The 19,530-nt window shown below is 32.3% G+C and overlaps 1 protein-coding gene across 9 annotated transcripts in view; it reads right to left on the bottom strand.

Moving 5' to 3' along the window:
• Positions 1-10,417, bottom strand: part of SK (small conductance calcium-activated potassium channel) — a 187,120-nt gene extending 176,703 nt beyond the window's left edge. For all 9 annotated transcript variants that reach the window (XM_085208287.1, XM_085208290.1, XM_085208286.1 and 6 more), the window contains exon 1: positions 9,878-10,417. The gene's annotated coding sequence lies outside the window, so the exon portion shown is untranslated. The remainder of the gene's footprint in view (positions 1-9,877) is intronic.
• Between the last annotated feature and the right edge of the window lie 9,113 nt (positions 10,418-19,530).

The following is a 19,530-nucleotide window of genomic DNA, read 5'->3' as shown; positions in this document are numbered from 1 at the left end:
AATCCTTATTGAAACTACGAAAACGCGGGTTGCATTAGGGTTTAATTAATTTTCACATTATCTTAAGTGCTTTGCAAACATACATTATATGAATAATCCAGTAGTAAAAGCGGGCGAAGCCGCAAGGGGGTCGCTAGTTATATTATATTACCAAAATTTTTACCGACTTCTATAAAAAAAGGAGGTTATTAATTCGACTGTATTTTTTTATATGGTTAGTCTTAAAGCAAAATTTTCTCTATAGTTATACCTCATCACTAGTTTAACAAATTATAGTTAAAAATATTTTATTAAATATTTTTTGCAATAACGAAGTACCAAAACTTCGATTCGTTAACTATAATTTTTCTGAGTTTTAATGTCCTCTTAGATTATAATTGTAACAGTATCAAAATTTATATAATTTATATTTATTTTGTTGTTGAATTATAACATAAATAAAACATCACATAATAAAATATTTAATTAATCATTATTATCAGGAGTAACCTCATGCAAAAAACCTAAGTTATTATGTAAACTATACATAATTACTTAATTGCATGATCTTATTTTCATCCAATTTTCATGACTTAAGAAAAATATTAAATTCCCAATGAAAAAAAATATATCATATACGTGTTATTGTAGTATAATATAAGCGCGACAGTTTATATATTCGACTCCCACTCTAGAAAATATTTCATATTTTCATTTCCTCGCTCTGGTTTCAAGGGAAAAGTGCTGCGTTTAGTTCCGCCACTCAACACGTAATGCCTCCAGAATATACACACATACATTTTCAATTATTTTCATGCTTACAAATTTACCGTAAGCAATGTCCAGTAAATAAACTACAACATATATGTAAATCACGTTCAATAGCAAATTCGCTATAAAACATAGACATTTATTCGTGAAGTTGAAGATGGATTAAGATTTATTTCGTCTTGTTGATTGATATATAGGAAACATACAATAACACCCAAATAAACTTACATAGTATTTACGCGTTCGGTATTTTTGTTTTTAACACTTCTAGATGTTTAGTTTCTCGCCAGATTGCAACTAAAATTAAAGAAAATTTTGTAAATGTCTCAAGATTATGCTTATGGGATATATGAAAGGTAATAGTATTTTTTACGTAAAAAATATTGGATGAAATTCTGAAAAGGTCTTATTCATTGCGTGTTGTGTGGGGGAACTCAACGCCGTGCTTTTACCTCGACTCCAGAGCGAAATGGAAATATAAATTTAAATAAATATTTCATCTCAACGAGCGGGAATCGAACCCACAGCCAGTAGGTTTTACTGGCCTAACTACTACTATTGTGTAAATTGAAACTTTACAGCATAATATTAGTTTAGTATCTATGGTAATAATATTTACATTTGCAAGACAACGATGGACGCAAATACAAGTAAAACTAATTCTACTTTCCCCACAAATACAAATATTTGTTTTTGGACATAATGGAAGTAATTAAGCTCATTACTTTGTTTAGATATGTTCTTTTTTGTATATTTTTAATATAGCGTAAATTATTTGTATGACTGAACCTAAAACTTAGTCAATATTAATTAAAAAGTAAATTGTGTAGTTTAAAAAAATCTAATTCAGCTTCTCGCTGTATTCTGCACACATCAGTGTAGAGGAGGAGTCCGTTCCTCATTTTCCGCCAAATTCTAGAGGGATTGCGTGTTAAATGGTGATGCTCCTACATCTGAGCGAAGAAATGGAAATATAAATTTAAATAAATATTTAATTTCCTCGAGTGGGAATCGAACCCACAACCAATCGCGCATTTGTGATCCTGTGATAACTGTAGTTTAATTTTAATTCAATTTCAAGTTTCTGATTGTTTGGTTATGAATCTGTAAAAATAATACTTTATATATAAATGTTAATATGTTAATGCAGTAATAAAAAGCTGAATTTTCATTCGTTGGCGATGGAATATATCTTATCTTCATATTATTTCATTTTTCTGTTTAAATAATATAGAGTGCAGCGTTAAGTTCCATCATCTAACAAACAATATATCTGAAATGAGTAGATTGTACACGTAACTTAACACTAGGTTATGTCTGAAAAATACATGAAAATGATAATAAACTACTATAAATGCTAGTTTATATGCATAATACGATATCAGCTCAAGTTTTTTGTAGGTACTTATTAACGAATCCATCAATGTCGCAGCATACAATCCATTACAATTTACATATGATAAAATGATGGATACACAAAAGTACTTTATATTTTAATAGAAGTTTTATTGATTTATATTTTTTTAAATATATATTTATGGAGATACTTATTGAGTATTGGCGATAACACATGGTTATTTCGACAAACGTATAAACGTTAGTTTAGTTTAAAAAAAAATTACATATAAATTATTGAAATCATATAAAATTACTAAAAGTGACTATTATATTTATTTTCATAAGGATGAATATCAAAATGACGCGGTAACGAACGCGGTCGCGTAGCGACGACGATTGTTATTAACATGGCAGAATAAATTGCATGTCAAATTAGAAAAAAATATTAGTATATATGTGTAATGTAATATTATATAGCCTATAGCACTTCTGAAGAATGCAGCTTTCATACAAAACAAAAACAAAGTAAATCGATCCAGTAGATCCAAAGATCTTAGCGTTCAAACAAACAAACAAACAAACAAACAAACAAACAAACAAACAAACAAACAAACTCTTCCGCTTTATTATATTAGTATAGATACTATAGATTAAAATTTTAATCAAAAATTATTATCTACATCAAAATTTAGTATATATCTCACCAAAAACATTACCAGTATTTTTCAAAGTAGCTACATTATTGCCTTCAAGTATCAGAGATACATTAGTCTAATGCGGTAGGTCCGCAACTCATGTTATTTATCACCATCCCTTACCCGCCTAAAATTATACGAATATAACTGCGTTCACATTATTTATGGTCTGTTTTTTAATGTCTTACTTATTTTAATCGATGCCGGAGCGAAGGAATGAAAATATTAACAAATAACTCAATCCCCCGAGCGGGGATCGAATCCACAACCGTCGCGTTAGTCACACCTTTCTGCCTCTGCGCTACAAAAGCCTCAATTTTGATAAATATATTAACAATATGTTTCTATAATATATGGAATATATTAAGAATTAGTAGTAAATTTGTCGAACTAAATACTTTAAATTGGCATAACTTTTTTATTTATGAACCGATTGTAATAAAATAAACCCTATATGTTTTCGGAAGCTTGCCAGAATCCAATAGTGAAAACCGCATCTAAATCGGTTGACTCGATTCTGAGATTAGCGATAACAAACGCACAGACAAACAGACAAAAATTTTAAAAATCATTGTTTTGGGTTCTATTAGGTTAATAAAGGTTCCCAATAACATTTTTTTTAAATATCTTCCTAGTACAGACACCGACTCTAATACGATTTTATTGGAAGTATAGATATTTTTCAAAATAACTACAACCTTTCGAGCCTTTAACTATTAGAGATACATTAGTCTATTGCGGTAGGTCCGCTCACGTTATTCATCACCGTCGCTTACTCCGCCTAAAATTATACGAATATAGCTAAGTTGCCATCACATTTATGGTGCTGCTATTTCACGCCCAATTTGTCTTAATCATCTCGAAATGAAATTACTGCGGCATGCAAATATGGTGGTGATTAAATCTTCAATAAACTCTGTAAATTATTTTGTTTCTAAATATGTTTTTCAACTCTTTGTGTCATTTTAAAGTTTATATATACAGATTTATATAATATTTAGGTAGATATATATAGAAAATATTGGTAAATAAAAGATTTTATTTAGATTTCAAAATTATAAATAACATATGGGAGAAGTTATTTTAAAGAAACGCACAATAGATTAACTTTTTTGGTAAAGTTTAAAAAAGGACGATCAATTTTCTTTTATGGTTCCATGCCTCGATTACTTTGTTGTCTGTCCGTCTATCACGAGCATTTATCTCGAGAACACGTAGATGTATTAATTAGAAGTTAATATCAAATAATCAAGTGTATGATCACTTGGAGCACAGAAAATATCAAGCTTCTAAATCATCAAAAATTATGTGAATATCCAATGTGTAAAAATTTAGAGATACTTCATAGAATAAAAATATTACAAACTTATAAATGTAGTTCATTTCATACAAAATGAGAGCATACGTCAGCACTCTTAAGTTTGTTAACTGCAAATTGTATTTCCTTTTAACCTACAATCCAAAAATGAATACGGAACCCGGTCAAATGCAAGTTGGACTCGCGTAATTGATCGATTTTTTATTTTGTCAACAAAGATATAAGTACAAAGTGTAATAAGATATACATCTATCTTTGAAACTTTTACAATAAAAACAAAACAAGCAAAACAAAATCAAAGGCACATTCAATTATAAACATAAGTCAAAATCTAATACTTCCCAATATATATTACAAAGTAAACCAAAAAGTTTTCATATAAAATATGAGAGTACCCACAATATAAGAAATATAAACCTACGGAAGCCAGACGCGGTCACCCAGGGGGCATGCAATTTACCGTCTCGCTTGCCCGATTTTATTATAAGGCAGTGCATCGTCTAAAACAAAATATATTTTTGTAATATATATCCGCCATTTCCTTTCCGATCCATTTGTGTCTAAATAACTTTGAAAGAGGGCAGTGGGTGCTTGTGGGTTCGATCCCCAGTCGAGGAAATGAAATATTTATTTAAATTTATATTTTCAATTTTTCGCTCTGGTGTCGAGGCAAATCGCAGCGTTAAACTCTGTCAATCATTGCGCAATGCCTCCAGAATTCAGTGGAAAATGGAGAACGGAGTGTTTTAACACTAAGTTAAGATTTCATTTTATTTAACTTTGAAAGATACGATATTGTGGCGGAGTATAAATACGTAACTATACATGCGATGAGTATTAATTAAATTCCCTCTAGCAGATTCTTTTTTTTTATTTCCTTACTCAGGTAAACCAAAGCGAGAGTTCCAGTACTTAAAAGGAAATACTTCGAAGTTCTGAAAGCGTAACTATAGTTAACTCTGCCTGATTCGATACACGCAAAAAGTTTGAAGCTGTAAAGCTACGGAAGCCGTCGTGGCTCAGCGGCACAAGGGTGTGACTGTAACGCGACGATTGTGAGTTCGATCCCCACTCGAGGAAGTGAAATATTTATTTACGTTTATATTTCCATTTCTTCGCTCTGGTGTCGAGGCAAAGCGGGGCGTTGAGTTCTGCCACTCAACACGCAATGCCTCCACAATTCGGCAGGAAGTGGGAAACGGAGTGTCGTAACCCTCTGCCTACCCTGCTGTGTGCGGGATATAGCGTGAAGCTGGTAAGGCTACAAAAGTAGCATTGATCTAGTGTAGCACGCAATGGGTTAAATATTTAAGGAACATATATGTGGTTCGGTGTTTCTACAAAGCTATGAGTTGAATTGATAAAGATAAAAACACTTAACACAAATATTTATTATTTAAATATAAAATTATTTCCTTATAATGCTATGAAAATGACAAACAAATAGAAATATTTAAGACATACCTATCTACGGCCACTACAGGCACAACGTCAATGGTTCTAGGAAGGTCACGTATAGAGAGAGAGCCCCAGAGAGCACGTACAAAAGGGGTTGAAAGTAGATTAACAGATACAAGTATATATTGGCCGCAGTTTCGTTAGGTACAGATTATTTATTGTGAATATAAAGAATAATATAAAATTTACTTTACGCTGTGCTGCAGAAGCAGAGAGAACGTAGTGTTAAGGCACTTCGTTCCCACTACTTTCTGTCCAATATTCGAGACTCAACGCCGCATTATATCGAGAGCACAGAGCGAAGAAATGAAAATAATTCAATACCCGAACGGGAATCGAACACAAGACCGTCGCGCTTACTGTCCCAATGCACCCCGATGGACTCAAAGTTAATATTATAAATAGATTTATTCGTATTATATATATTTAATTATAGTGCACAGCTAATATAGTTATTTACTTTTTTTAATGAAAATACAAGATTTAATCGTTTAATCATGTAAATGAATTTCTATAATATTCCAATAGAGACAACAGTTGTTGATAAAGGATGTTCATATAAAAATATCTTACTATAATTACATACTATAAAATGTCAAGGTTAAAACCAGCCCTTAGTAGACTAAACGTAAACTTTTACGTTTAAGGTCGAAAAATGTATATAAAAATAATACTTATTTTAGCGTTTCCAGCACTCAGGAGGGCAGGGCAGAGGGAACCTAGTGTTAAAACACTCCGTTCCCTATATTCCGCTGAATTCTGGAGGCATGGCGTGTTAAGTAGCGGATCTCAACGTCGCGTTTTACCTTAACACCAGAGCGAAGAAATGACAATATTAAATATTCCATTTCCTTGAGAGGGAATCGAACCTACAACCTATCGCGTTTAATACATGCGTGTGCCTCTGCTCTACGACTGGCTAGGATTCATAAAAAAAAATTAAAACCAAAAACACCGAAGCAATGGCCTCGTAAAATTTACAAGTAGACTTTACTACTAAGATAACGTCAACTAAGAAATAAATAAACTATGTAAAACTCCTTACCTAACGCTCTAATGTTTATTGCATTTCACCCTATTGAGGGAAACTAAGTCAGTGAACTTTTGAATGTATTTTGAACCTTTATCGACTATTTGAATAATATATAAGTGTTAACTTTGTAGGTATCATGTTAAGATTTAAAAGATATTTTCCATTTCCTTTTATATTTAAAAAACGTGAAAGTGGGAAAACGTGCAGGTGGTTTTAGTAGGAATAGAGAGTCCTTATAAACTAGGTTCCCATGTTCCCTCCCTACTACAACACAAAAAAAATACTGTAATTGACACATTCTCTTTACATTGTTTTGTATAATTATCTATTAACTAAAATGTCTATGATCTTTATATGAGGTCATCATGGCGCAAAAGCACAACGTCTTTCAGTAAGCAAGACGTTGTGAGTTCGATCTCACTTGAGGGAATGATTAATTTTCATTTCCTCCAGACATATCTCTCTCTATCTCTACTCCAATATTAAAAGTCTCCCAAGATTGAAAGGTGGATTAATAACTTTCCTCTGCCTACCCTCCTGCACCAGCTCAAAAATAATTTTAAATTAATGGGCAACTAACTTCAAGTTTTAACAAAAGCTGGGTATAATATATTTCAAATTTATAATCCTATTTTAATCAATCGTAATAAACATGCCAATATTGACAAGAGATTCGTGCTTTTATATGAAAAAGCGCCTTTGTTTACACAACTCGCATTGTCTAGACATCGCCAGCGAGTGAGGTGTGTCACTCTGTCCACTCATTCACTATACAAGGGAAATAACGTGCTATTTTAATCTACTATAAAAAAAATATACAAACCGAACCTTCTTTTTTAAATCAGTTAATAATAATCATTGTTTTTCACATATAAACCCATCATAAACGTAATAACGAAAAACATTCTTAAAACAAATATTTTTTTGTATAAAAGGCATTTTTTTTGTATGAACAGAGTCAATATCAAATATAGGTAAATTAAATGAAAGAATATAATTTAATTAATAAACGTTAATTAAAATTTGAACCCGGACTTATTGTAGAAATTTAAGCACACCCACTGCGCTACAATAGCGTGTAACCTAATATTAGATCCAGACAGCTTTCATCAAGCTACATTCAAAGCCATTAGCTAATTCCTACTAATAGTCAAATAGAAAATGTGTACTATTTTAAATAGATAATAAAAGAAAACGCTACCGGCGTTTGGTTACGCCATTCAACATAATTTTACAATATATTTTTACTTATAGTTTTCTCTACATTAATAATTGCTATCATTTACAAGTCCAAAGCCATTTTTTTCCAATGAGAATAAAAATATTTTATACCTGAGGAATACATATATACATATACATATAGCGGATGGGTCCGAAAAGCTGAAGATCGAGTGTGATGGCGAGAATTGGGGAAGGCCTATGTCCAACAGTGGACAAAAGATGGCTGTTGATGATGATGATGATGATATACATATATTATCATACTGACGAATGATTTATTTTTAGAAATATTCGTTTAGAGGCCATCGTGACTCAGTGGCAATAGCGTGTGCCTAAAGACGAGACAGTTATAGGTTCGATTCGTACTCAAATGTGAAATATTTACATTTTCGTCGCTCTACTAGCAAGTTTAGCGGCTTTCAATTCTGTTACCCAGCTCGGAGCGCCTTGAAGATTCAGGCAAATTGAAAAATTTGGAACGGAGAGTCTAAACACTAGCTTTTCTTACTCCCCTGCGATGTGTTGAAAAGTGTGTAGCTATTTTCCAAACACTTTTTAGTAAACTATTTAATCTAAAAATAATAATTTGTATGCAATTACTCATTCAGTAATAACGATTAATATTTAAAGCATTTTTCGTTTCCACTCTAAAATCAATCTCACCTTGATTCATTCCGGCATTTCCATCGAACTGTCAATTACCATTTGGCTGCCAGCTATATTGGTACTGTGCTTAGATAAAGTAGAATAATTACATACCAAAAGCCAATAAGCTGACAATATACGTATATTAGTATTCTTAATATACGATTATAAGAGAAAATAGAAAGTAAAAATCGACTTATATGGCGTTGTAAAACTACTAAAGAAATTTGTAATTTTTTATTTAAATGTTTTCATTGGGAAATATGTATAAATTAAATTGTTACTATATCGTTTCTAAAGAGAAAATTTTATTTTACTTAAACCCTGAGCCCTAAGTAGAGAGAAAAGTAGAAAAAGGAATGTTTTAACTCTAGTTTTTTAATAAATCTACTTTTATATTAATTTTAAAACAGTTTTAGGTTTCTCAGTGTTTAACAACTACGCAACGATGCTCTCATAATATTGACCACGTGTTATTACAAAAATAAATGTAGGCAACTCTGCTTCCAATCTAAAAACGCATCTTAATTCACTCTATGACGTATTCTTTATAAATATAGAAATGGTTCACCTATTAATACTGATATTATATATTTTTAATCATTTATATCAAGAAGGCCAGTTGTGGCCTAGGGGCACAAGATGTGAGTGGAAATCAAACACACAACCTCTCGCATTTACACGCAAGTTTATTATTATGCCCTTAGCTAATACTAGCTTTAGTAAACAATGTATTTATTTCGTAATATTTAAATACTATAAATGTGATAAAAACATAGTTAAATTGCGTTTAACGTCTTTACTGAAATTTTCAGAAACGCAAAACTAAAGTAATAATGCAATAATTATGAACGATATTGAATATTCGTCAGTGAATCAATGATATATGCAACTTGGAATCTCAATTTACTTCCTGTAATGTATCATTTGCTAGCATTAATCAATATTTGAAAAGCTTAATGCAGTTTTATGCAGTTTACATATATACGTATGTAAATTACAAGAATGGAAGAGGATTTATATAGAATCACTGGAATTTTATAAGGTAGGTAAGGTAGTGTAGGCAGAGAGAACAGTGTTAAGATACTCCGTCCACCACCTTCCCCAAAATTCGATTCAATGCATTTTGAGTGGTGAAACTCAACGCCATGCTTTTTCGTCGTAGTGCCATAGCGAAAAAATTAAAATATTAATAAATAATAATTCATTGGCGCAAGTAGGAATCAAACCCACAACTTCTCGCACTTAAAATGCGCCACACCTGGCCTTTATATCTAACAATATTTTTCCAATAGAATATTATAACATTGTAACCGACGTATAAATCAAACTTGGGACTATAATACAAACGTCGTATATGTCACTATAATTGCCAATTAACGTTAAAAAGGGAACCTCAATGATTTATAACAAACTTACCTGAATTGTAGGTAAAAAATTTCGTTGTCGACGTTACTAGAAGTCTCGAGACGATATGTCTATTACATACATACACTAATAAACACTATTTACTATATAGGCTACCGAGTACACTTTAAACTAATATATTTTAGTTTATCCGAACTTGGTCCACTCACTAGATAGTCTAAAATTAGTTTAAAAGGGATAGGTTTAGGTGATATGAAGTTTCAGTTACTTTGATATCAAAGGAGTTCTAAAATAAGTCACTCGATTGGTCCAACAAGTATATTTACACATTAAAATATTTTTTTAAATTAATATTTTCAAAAAGACGGTAGGTAAGAATATAAATGAATATTTATACTAGTTTACACAACTTTCACACACTAATTGTTTTTGTTTGTTTTACGTTTGATTGTATCCAAAAGTAAGTTTTTACAATGTGAATATAGCACAAGTGGGAACGGCGTCCATTTTCCCATGAAAAATATATTTACGTAGATGCGACCGGCGATGTTTTAAACACGGTTGCACTGGTGAGACACATCCGCTCGCCGTGCCGCCCGAACGCGGACTAAAAGCTTTTCCTACTTCAGAAATTGTCGCTCCTTGCCTGAAAAACTGAATACATCGCCTAATAGGTTTTACATGAGAGTGAAAGAGATAGATATATTTGTCAATTACGTCTCTTAAACCATGCTTGAATCCCAAAAGGAAATGTGAAGGTGTTAATATCAAAATAAACATGCACCAACTCGACTGAATCTGGTAAGTCATATTTATTTTCCAGTTCCAATACAATGGATTCACTAGATGAATTCAATTTGCATGGTGTTTTATAGAATGGATGTAAAGGTTAACGGCCGCTGTTAAAATAAAATAAATTAGCTTCGCACCATATCCCTGACACAGCCAGGTAGACAAAGGGAACCTAGTGCTAAAAAACTCCACTCCCCATCTTTCACCGAATTCTGGTGGCATTGGAATGGTACCCACAACCTCTCATGCTTACAGTCACACTTTGTGCCCCAGAGCCACGACTGGCCCCTAATGCTGTTAATACCCCTAATACTATTACACTGAGGTTCTCTATCGTATTCCATGTTCTTAGTTGTGTATAGTTGAACTTTAAGGTAATCCAATTTTAGGAGCTATATGAAACCATATTAAATTATGACAGCATGTACATGTTTTAGTTTGTAGGGTTTTCTACTTAACAACTTGATTTGTGTTTGCACTTATAGATGGATATCTGGGAACAGTAAATTTGGAATAAGATTTTTTTGTTAGAATATTTTTATTTTTGGAAGGCATTGGTTTTGTATTTGTATTGCAATCTCGACGTTGATACCTTGAACAACCCTGCATTCATCACATCAATGGACAATTTACTTAAGGCAAATATATATTAAATTCTATGAGCTCCTTGCCGTCTCCCACAATCTTTTTTTTAGTTTGGTCCTATAGACCCATCTCAGTGAAAAAACAGTATCTTACATCAAACCTGATGCTTCTGCTTATGATAGCATCAATGCAAAATTATAATTTTCTCCTTGGAAGTTTAAGCATCAGTAATTACCATAATATAAACTTTTCCCATTACACCTTTTTCAGCATGCGGCGTATATCCACCTTTACTCAAAACCAAAGATCACTGTCTCACCGTCCAATCTCTATACTTTCTTCTTTCTTTCTTTTCTCCTTTTTTATTGTATTGTTTTGTTTTCAGCAATTAAATTAGTATCTGTTATACAATCATATGTTATCCGAGTTTCAGTCTGGTTTTAGTAACGGGCATAGCACAGTCACTACTTTAATTAAAGTTTGGATATTAGATTTAACATGGACAAGCAAAATTTTATTGTCATTGCTGTGCTGGATTTTGATAACACTTTTAATACCGTTGATACTGATCTCTTCACGCTGCAGCGGTTATAAACGATGCAGACCTGGGAACCTAGTTTTACGACCAATTTAATTCTTGAGGCATTGCCTATTGAGTGGCGGAATTAGACGCCACGCTTCGCCTCGTTAACAGAGCGAGTAAATGATAATATTTTTTATGACCTTGAGAGGGAATCGTACCCACAACGCTCGTACCCCTGTTCTTATAATAAGAGTAAACGAAATTGAGAATTAAGATTAGTATTGTTCATGTTAGGCTTAAAAAATATCTACAAATTGTAAAATATTAAATGACTTAAATATTTATAGATAAAAGTTAAATAGGCGTTGAGACACTTTAGCGAAACTTTAAATCTGAAAATTTAATACACTGAACTGAAGTTAACTTCAGGAAACTCAATTTCTTAGTTGAACCTTTGATCACAGTTCTACTTAACGAAGTAAGAGTTACGCTATTGTATACAACTATAGGTACAATGCATTTGACATCTTAACTATATACTGGCGCAGTGGGAAATCTGTCTGTACACGCTGTGGTATTAGGTTCAATATTAAGTAGTTCCAACTCATTGAGTATCGGCGTTAAACTGGAAAAAATAAAAAAGCAGTAAGATATAGTATTCAGTACTGAATACTTTTTTAACTTCATGCTGTATTTCATACATAAGGTAGGTAAAATCTAGAAATCTAATATTAAGATAATTACGGGGAACGCCCCTTAAGGAACTTTCGGTATCTACTTCTCTCCAAGCATTGCGTGAGTGGCAGAACTCAACCCCGCGCTTTGCCTCAGCACCAGAACGAAGAAATGGAAATATAAACATTTCATCTCCTCGAGTGGGGATCGAACCCATAACCAGTCCGTTTTACAGTAACATTCTGTGCCCCTTTCAACACTAACCTATAACTAAAATAAATTAAATTAGTAAAACCATTACCCTGAGTGTGTTACCCATGTTTTTACTTATCTAGCAACATCAAATTTAAATATACTTAAAAAGTACAAACACTAGAGAAAAAATGTATGTGACATTTAGGGCAAAAAATAAAAAAAAATCATATGAAACAAACAAAATGACTTTTTGCTTAATGTAGCACAAGCACGTTCAACTGACTTAATTAACGATTGAATCGATTGTGATTTCACGAAATCGAACGATATACCTAGTAAAAAATATTTAAATATTTTATTTTTTATTTACTATAATGGAGTTAGTATGTTTTTTAGCTTTACTCTGTATCCCGCATATAGCAGAGGGAACAGAGGGAACCTGGGAACCAAGTTTTAAGACATTTCCGTTCCCCATTTTTCGCTGCATACTGGATTGGCTTTGAGGGTTGAGAGGCTGAACTCAATCCCGCGCTTAGCCTTGGTCGAATGTCTCAAGGGATCGAATATTCACTTCACTTCAAAATAATTAATATTTAATTGAAAACTAACTGCATACTACTAGAAAACATTTTTTAAAGTACAATATATTTAGCTTCTCATATTTTCCAATATTTACTTTCTATATGAGATATATGATGAAGTTATATGTACATTCGAAATGTTCTGAGCCGCTTAATGAAATCGTCAGAGCTATCGGGTCGGCTTTAGGCAGTGCATCGATGTACGGAATATCAAACGGAATAACAAATGTATATTAGCGGAGCTATATACTGTATCCTGCACATAGCAGGGTACGCAGAGGGAACGTGTTAAATCTCTCCGTTTTCCACTTCCACCAAATTTTCATGGTGCGTTGAGCGCATTGACTTTTTCATATTTTTATGGATTTTTGTGACACATAGCAGGGTACGCAGAGGGAACCTGTTAAAACTCTCCGTTCTCCACTTCCACTGAATTTTCATGGTGCGTTTAGCACATTGACTTGTTCATATTTTGATGGATTTTTGTGACACATAGCAGGGTACGCAGAGGGAACCTGTTAAAACTCTCCGTTCTCCACTTCCACCGAATTTTCGTAGTGCGTTGAGCGCATTGACTTTTTCATATTTTTATGGATTTTTGTGACACATAGCAGGGTACGCAGAGGGAACGTGTTAAAACACTCCGTTCTCCATTTCCACCGAATTTTCGTGGTGCGTTGAGCGCATTGACTTGTTGATATTTTTATAGATTTTTATAAGTTGTTTTTATTTTACTCTGTTAAGTACTTATATAAATATTTTATAATAATAAGTGCTTATTATTAATAAAATATGACTCATCCTAGAAATGAAATAAAAGAATATTATATTTCCGCATATTTTTCCTATTGTTAAGAGTGTATACGAGCGGCTGTTGGTCTCTTCATTGTTAACGAACAAGCCTACTACTGAACTAAAGATAAAAGTGTACGAAGCGTAAAAATTGTGTTTCATGCTATATCAATACAATAAATTGCAGTTTATTTTGGTAGATTTTTTTTACCTTATATTTTATATTAATTAATAAATTAATTCAATTCTTTATAGTATTCAGATTCATTCCTTTCATACTGATAAATAAGTCTGGTTATTAAGATACGTTGCTTATTAAATTATGAATATAGCAAGGCCCTTTGAATAACAAATTTTACAGTATTTCCTAGTGGTTGAGAGATAATTTAGTTAAAGTGAATCCGAGCGCGGTTGAGATGGATAAGATAATTTAGTACTTCGTGGATTTTACACAGTACTACCCGCCCGCGGCTTCGCCTGCGTGTACTACGTTATTATTAATTTCTGTCTTCATGAGTATCTACGTCCTATAAGTGATGTCCATGCAAAATTTAAGACTCCTAGCATTTGTAGTAACGAAGTTTCATACAAACTTTCAACCCCAAAAACAACTCCTCAGAAGTTGAATATTACAAATTCCCGTCTTAGCGAGCACCTACGTCCTATAAATAACTCGTATGCACAATTTGAGATTTCTAGCACATGTAGTTTCTGAGATTTCGTGATGAGTGAGTGACCTTTCGATTTTATATATATAGATAGAAGATATATGCTAGCTGCAGTAAATTCTAGAATTCATTTTTTTTCCAAGTCAGTTAATGTATATGAAAAGCTTTTATTTCAAACGTGTTGTCTATAGGGCAGCTTCATTTTTCATTAAATAAAATCTATAACTAGGCCATATTATAATTTAATTATGTATTCTGAACTAAATCAATGTATGCATAAGTAAAATTTAATTTATACATCGTACAAACACTAACTCAGCTTTAGTTATATAATAAAGTTAATTTGTATAGAATTAATAGTAAAATATGTTTAGCGGTACATTAGGAGTATATTAATACTGTCTTTGATTTTCCCCTATATTCACATAAGTAAAGCCTTTAGGCGATGCCCGAGAGAGAACTCGAATAACTAATAGTGCTTGTATAATATAATAACGTTTACATGTTATTTTTAAATGTTATTTACTATTAATAATAATATTCACGAGGCGCTCAGTAGTGACGCTCAGAGAGTGATTGTAAAACCAACTGGTAGTGGGTTCGATCCCCACTCGAGAAAATGAAATATTTATTTAAATTTATATTTCCATTGCAATGCCTCCAAAATTCGGCAGAACGTGGAGAATGGATTGTTTTAACACTAGGTTCCCTCTGCCTACCCTGCTGTGTGCGGGATACAGCGTGAAGCTAATTAAATTATTTTTAGAAAATCAAATTAAAAACATCAACAGATTTCACCATTTATTTATAAAAATTTGATAAGAGGGAAAATTACTTAACGTATCCACAAATAGTATCGAAATTGTTCAGACAAGTTGAAAATAGAATGAAAACACTCAACTGCAAGGTAAATTTCGTTTAACTGGGGTAGAAGTATACATAACTGGTATTTCATATCGATTTATCTAGTGACCCAAATTTTATTTAATATATGTGGTTTTCCTCTCAACTTATTTAGTTAAAATGGCCAGTAGTAGTTTTTTTATTTGCGTTTTTGAGGCAAATTACAAGGCAATATATATACAATGAAAGCTGACGACAATTTTATATGTAAATATATCAGGAAATATGTATGAAAATTACCAAAAATAAACATAAATATTTTCGTAAAAACAAAAAATTAAATATTCCTGAACAAACGATTTCATATGTATTTTGTAACAAAGGTGTTAACTGATAAATCAATTTCGTTCACCAATTTGGCAACATAATTAAAACACCGATGTCATATTCAGTAAACTAAAGCTAGTAGTTAACGTAACTAACAAGTATTATGGAAAAGCAATAGGTCATTCAATTTTGAGAATTAAAAGCATAATTAAGGCCGTAGTGGCACAAGCGAGTGACTGTAAACACGACGGTTGTGAGTTCGATCCCGCCTCGGAGGAATGAATTATTCTTTATTAATCTATTAATTTCTTCGCTCTCGTAATAAGGCAAAACGTGCCTTTGAATTCCATTACTTAACTCACAATGCCTTGAAAATTCGGCGGAAAGTGGGGAACGAAGTGTATTAACACTAGGTTCCCTCTGCCTACCCTGCTGTGTGCGGGATACAGCGTGAAGCTGATAATTAATTAAGATTTTTGATTTCCGTATTTCCACCACTCAACTTCCCACAAAAAGAATTCGGGCGATAAAAGGAAAACGAAGAGTCTTTAAGAACACTACGCTTCTTTCTGCCTACTCTTCTATACATGATAAAACGTAAATATAAACAAAACGTTAGATTTTTTACTAGTTACACCCTGTATAATAGAAATATTACAAGTGTTTCTATATATGAGGCTTATTCATAAGGTAAAATCGTAAATTAAAATTTCCACACACGCTAACCCGTACAAGTGCTCGCCAGTTCCCGACATACTGCCACGTTATTAATAGATGCGACGTTTCTCGTACATAATTTATGGCTCAACACACTTTTGATTTACTTAAGCTAATTTTACTTAATAATATATTTTCAGAATTAAGATATATCTTTTAAATAACTTTACAATATATATTTGTACTTTCCATATACCACTAGATAAAAAGAATCTAATTTCAAGATACTTTATTTCTTCTTTCTAAAGCTTTCCACACAAATTGAAGAGAATATGTATTGAGTGGCGGAACACAACGCCGCACTTCCTCAATGGGAATCGAACCCATATTCATCACATTTGCAGTTGGAGGCCCAGTGCTATATTTTGTCAGTGGGTTCAATAAATAAATTTTAATATTTCTCTTTTTTTATATATTACAGCATCACGGTGTATTCCGCAAACAGTCGGATACGTAGAGGGAACCTAGTGCTAACATCATCAAATATTTCACTGCCACGAGTGGGGATCGAACTCACAACCAGTCGCATTTGCAACAAACTTTGTGCCCGTACACCATGATTCGACCTCATATTGAATTTGTTTAACTATGAAAGAATAACAGAATTCAATATTAAAATTGTTCTTTTCAAACAACCATTGTTTTAAAGTTAGTATTTTAAACATAACAAATAACTAGAAGTCGTCTATCAGTCTCGGTTTTCACTAGAACAGCTAAAAGGCTTTAATGATATCCAGTGGGGGAGAACTCCAAAGAAAATAATATAAAACAAAGTTTTTCTCTTATTTCTAGAAACTACCTACACTTTATGTTTCTGTATGAATTTTATATAAGCGTCAAGTTGTATTTGTCAAAGGAAACGTCAGCTAAGATTTACACATTTTTCTTTTCTTAGGGTGTGGAATTTTGGGAATTGAAATAGACAATTTTGTCTATACTGTAAAAATATATTAAAATATAGTTATGAACTACGATTACCTCAAATTATTTGTTATTTGCATTCCTAATATTGGTTTTGCACTTATTTAAATAATTCTTATTAAGTGCTTCAGTTTCATATTTATTTTGAGATAAAAAGTATAATTAAACGGTTGTGGCTTCGATTCGCACTCGAGATAATGTAATATTTTTTCAATCATTTTCCCCGCTCTGGCCACGAGGCAAAAGCGGCGTTGAGTTACACCACTCAACACCTAATATATATAAGTAATTTAATTATATATAAAATTTCTCACTTTAATATTTTCTGGGAATATTCCGTACAAAATGCATATGTAAAGAAAACATTTCATACGTTGCATACACACGAGCTATAAGCTTATCAGTTATGCATAGCGTACGTACATACGTAACGTGGACTAGGAGCGCTATACTATGTAAGCAAGATAACTTGTATTATCTATGTACAAATTACAATTAATTTCATGGTTTTTTTTTGTTTATTTTTTCAGCTTCATGCTGTATCGCATACAACAGAGAAGGCAGCGGGATGGGTTCCCTCTAGGAGTGTTAAAACACTCCGTTTCCCACTTTCCGTTGAATTTTAATTATATTTTAATGGCAAACATTATTATTTTCAACATTCACATAATCAATCTTACTGACTTTTAACTTTGCTTTTAGGAAGTCCGTTGCTTTCAAGTCTTTGTGGTCCACTTTCATGGGTATGACTTTTAATCCTTTTAAGCTTCTTTGAAGTTCTTTTACGTATTTACAATTTTCAAGACATTCAAGAAAAAATATATAAAGATAGATTAGCAGGTTAAGCACACTAAAATACTATGCTTAAGATAATCTCATAAATAAGCTCTTACGTTGTATAGCAGCATATTGAAATTTCTATTTAAATCTAGAAATAGGTCATAGGCTAAAGGATATTTTTATAGGTGGTAAGCCACTTATTTACATACATATTTTCACAGGACAGCCAAAATTCCTAAAATTTGCACCATAGCTTGCATGCTATCAGCTTTGCCTTTACAATGAGAATATTTTTGCTGGTTCTTGTACGTGCTCTCAGGTACAGCTTAGAGTATAATTTTAAAATATCAATACAAACAATAATTTATAAAAAAATAATAACTTAAAACTATAAAACATTATTAATTTTATATATAAAATGTTGTTGTTAGAAGGTAGTGTTAATACACTCCATTCTTTGCTGTATTTGACAATGCATATTGAATGGCGTAACTCAACGCCAAAAAATAATTCTCTATTATTCCAATAAACACTGTCCTTGCTCTGACGCCGCTCGTATACTCTCTACATATATATATTAAGCAAATAATAAACAAACAGTGGGTTGTTATCTTAAATAATTATATTAGAGGCGACAAGCTGGAAGCCTCAATCCTATGGGAAATTACAAACGTTACGGAGGTCACCTGTGCCAACGTCCAGTTCAGTCAATACAATCTAAGTTTGTCATCTACAAGTGTTTCTGGACGTATCACTTGAGATAGATAAAAAAAATACAGACGAATTGATAACCTCTTCTTACAGAAGTCGGTTAAAACTAAGAAATTCGATTAAGATTTTTAGCTGAAAAACATACTAAAAATAAATTTCCAACGTCATTTTCTAGTTATTTCAATTTTTATTTTCATCCTATTAGATATAATGAATATGCTAAATGTGTTAGTAGACGTATGGCTTTGTAATCCAACACTACACCTTTTCTTGGCTCCCATATTATATCTATAAATATAATCGTTTCTTGAAATACTATGTTTAGTTGGTCATATTGAAAATCTGCCATGATATTTATCTTTTACTTATGTTAAATTTTAATTTAACTATAATATATGTAGTGACGACCTACAGAGGTTAGCGGGAAGCGGATGGGTCCGAAGAGCTTAGGGTCGAGTGTGGTGGCGAGAATTGGGGAAGGCCTATGTCCAGCAGTGCACAAAAGATGGCTGTAGATGATGATGATGATGATGATGATATGTAGAAGTTCAGTTCTTTAATTTTATTATAATGAGAAAAAAACACTTTTGTAGA

This window comes from Heliconius melpomene, chromosome 4, assembly GCF_056956725.1.
Source record: "Heliconius melpomene rosina isolate 202511_hmr_F chromosome 4, ASM5695672v1, whole genome shotgun sequence".
Lineage (NCBI taxonomy): Eukaryota > Metazoa > Arthropoda > Insecta > Lepidoptera > Nymphalidae > Heliconius > Heliconius melpomene.
The sequence above is the reverse complement of the archived record's forward strand: the minus strand, read 5'-3'. Positions and strand labels throughout refer to the sequence as shown.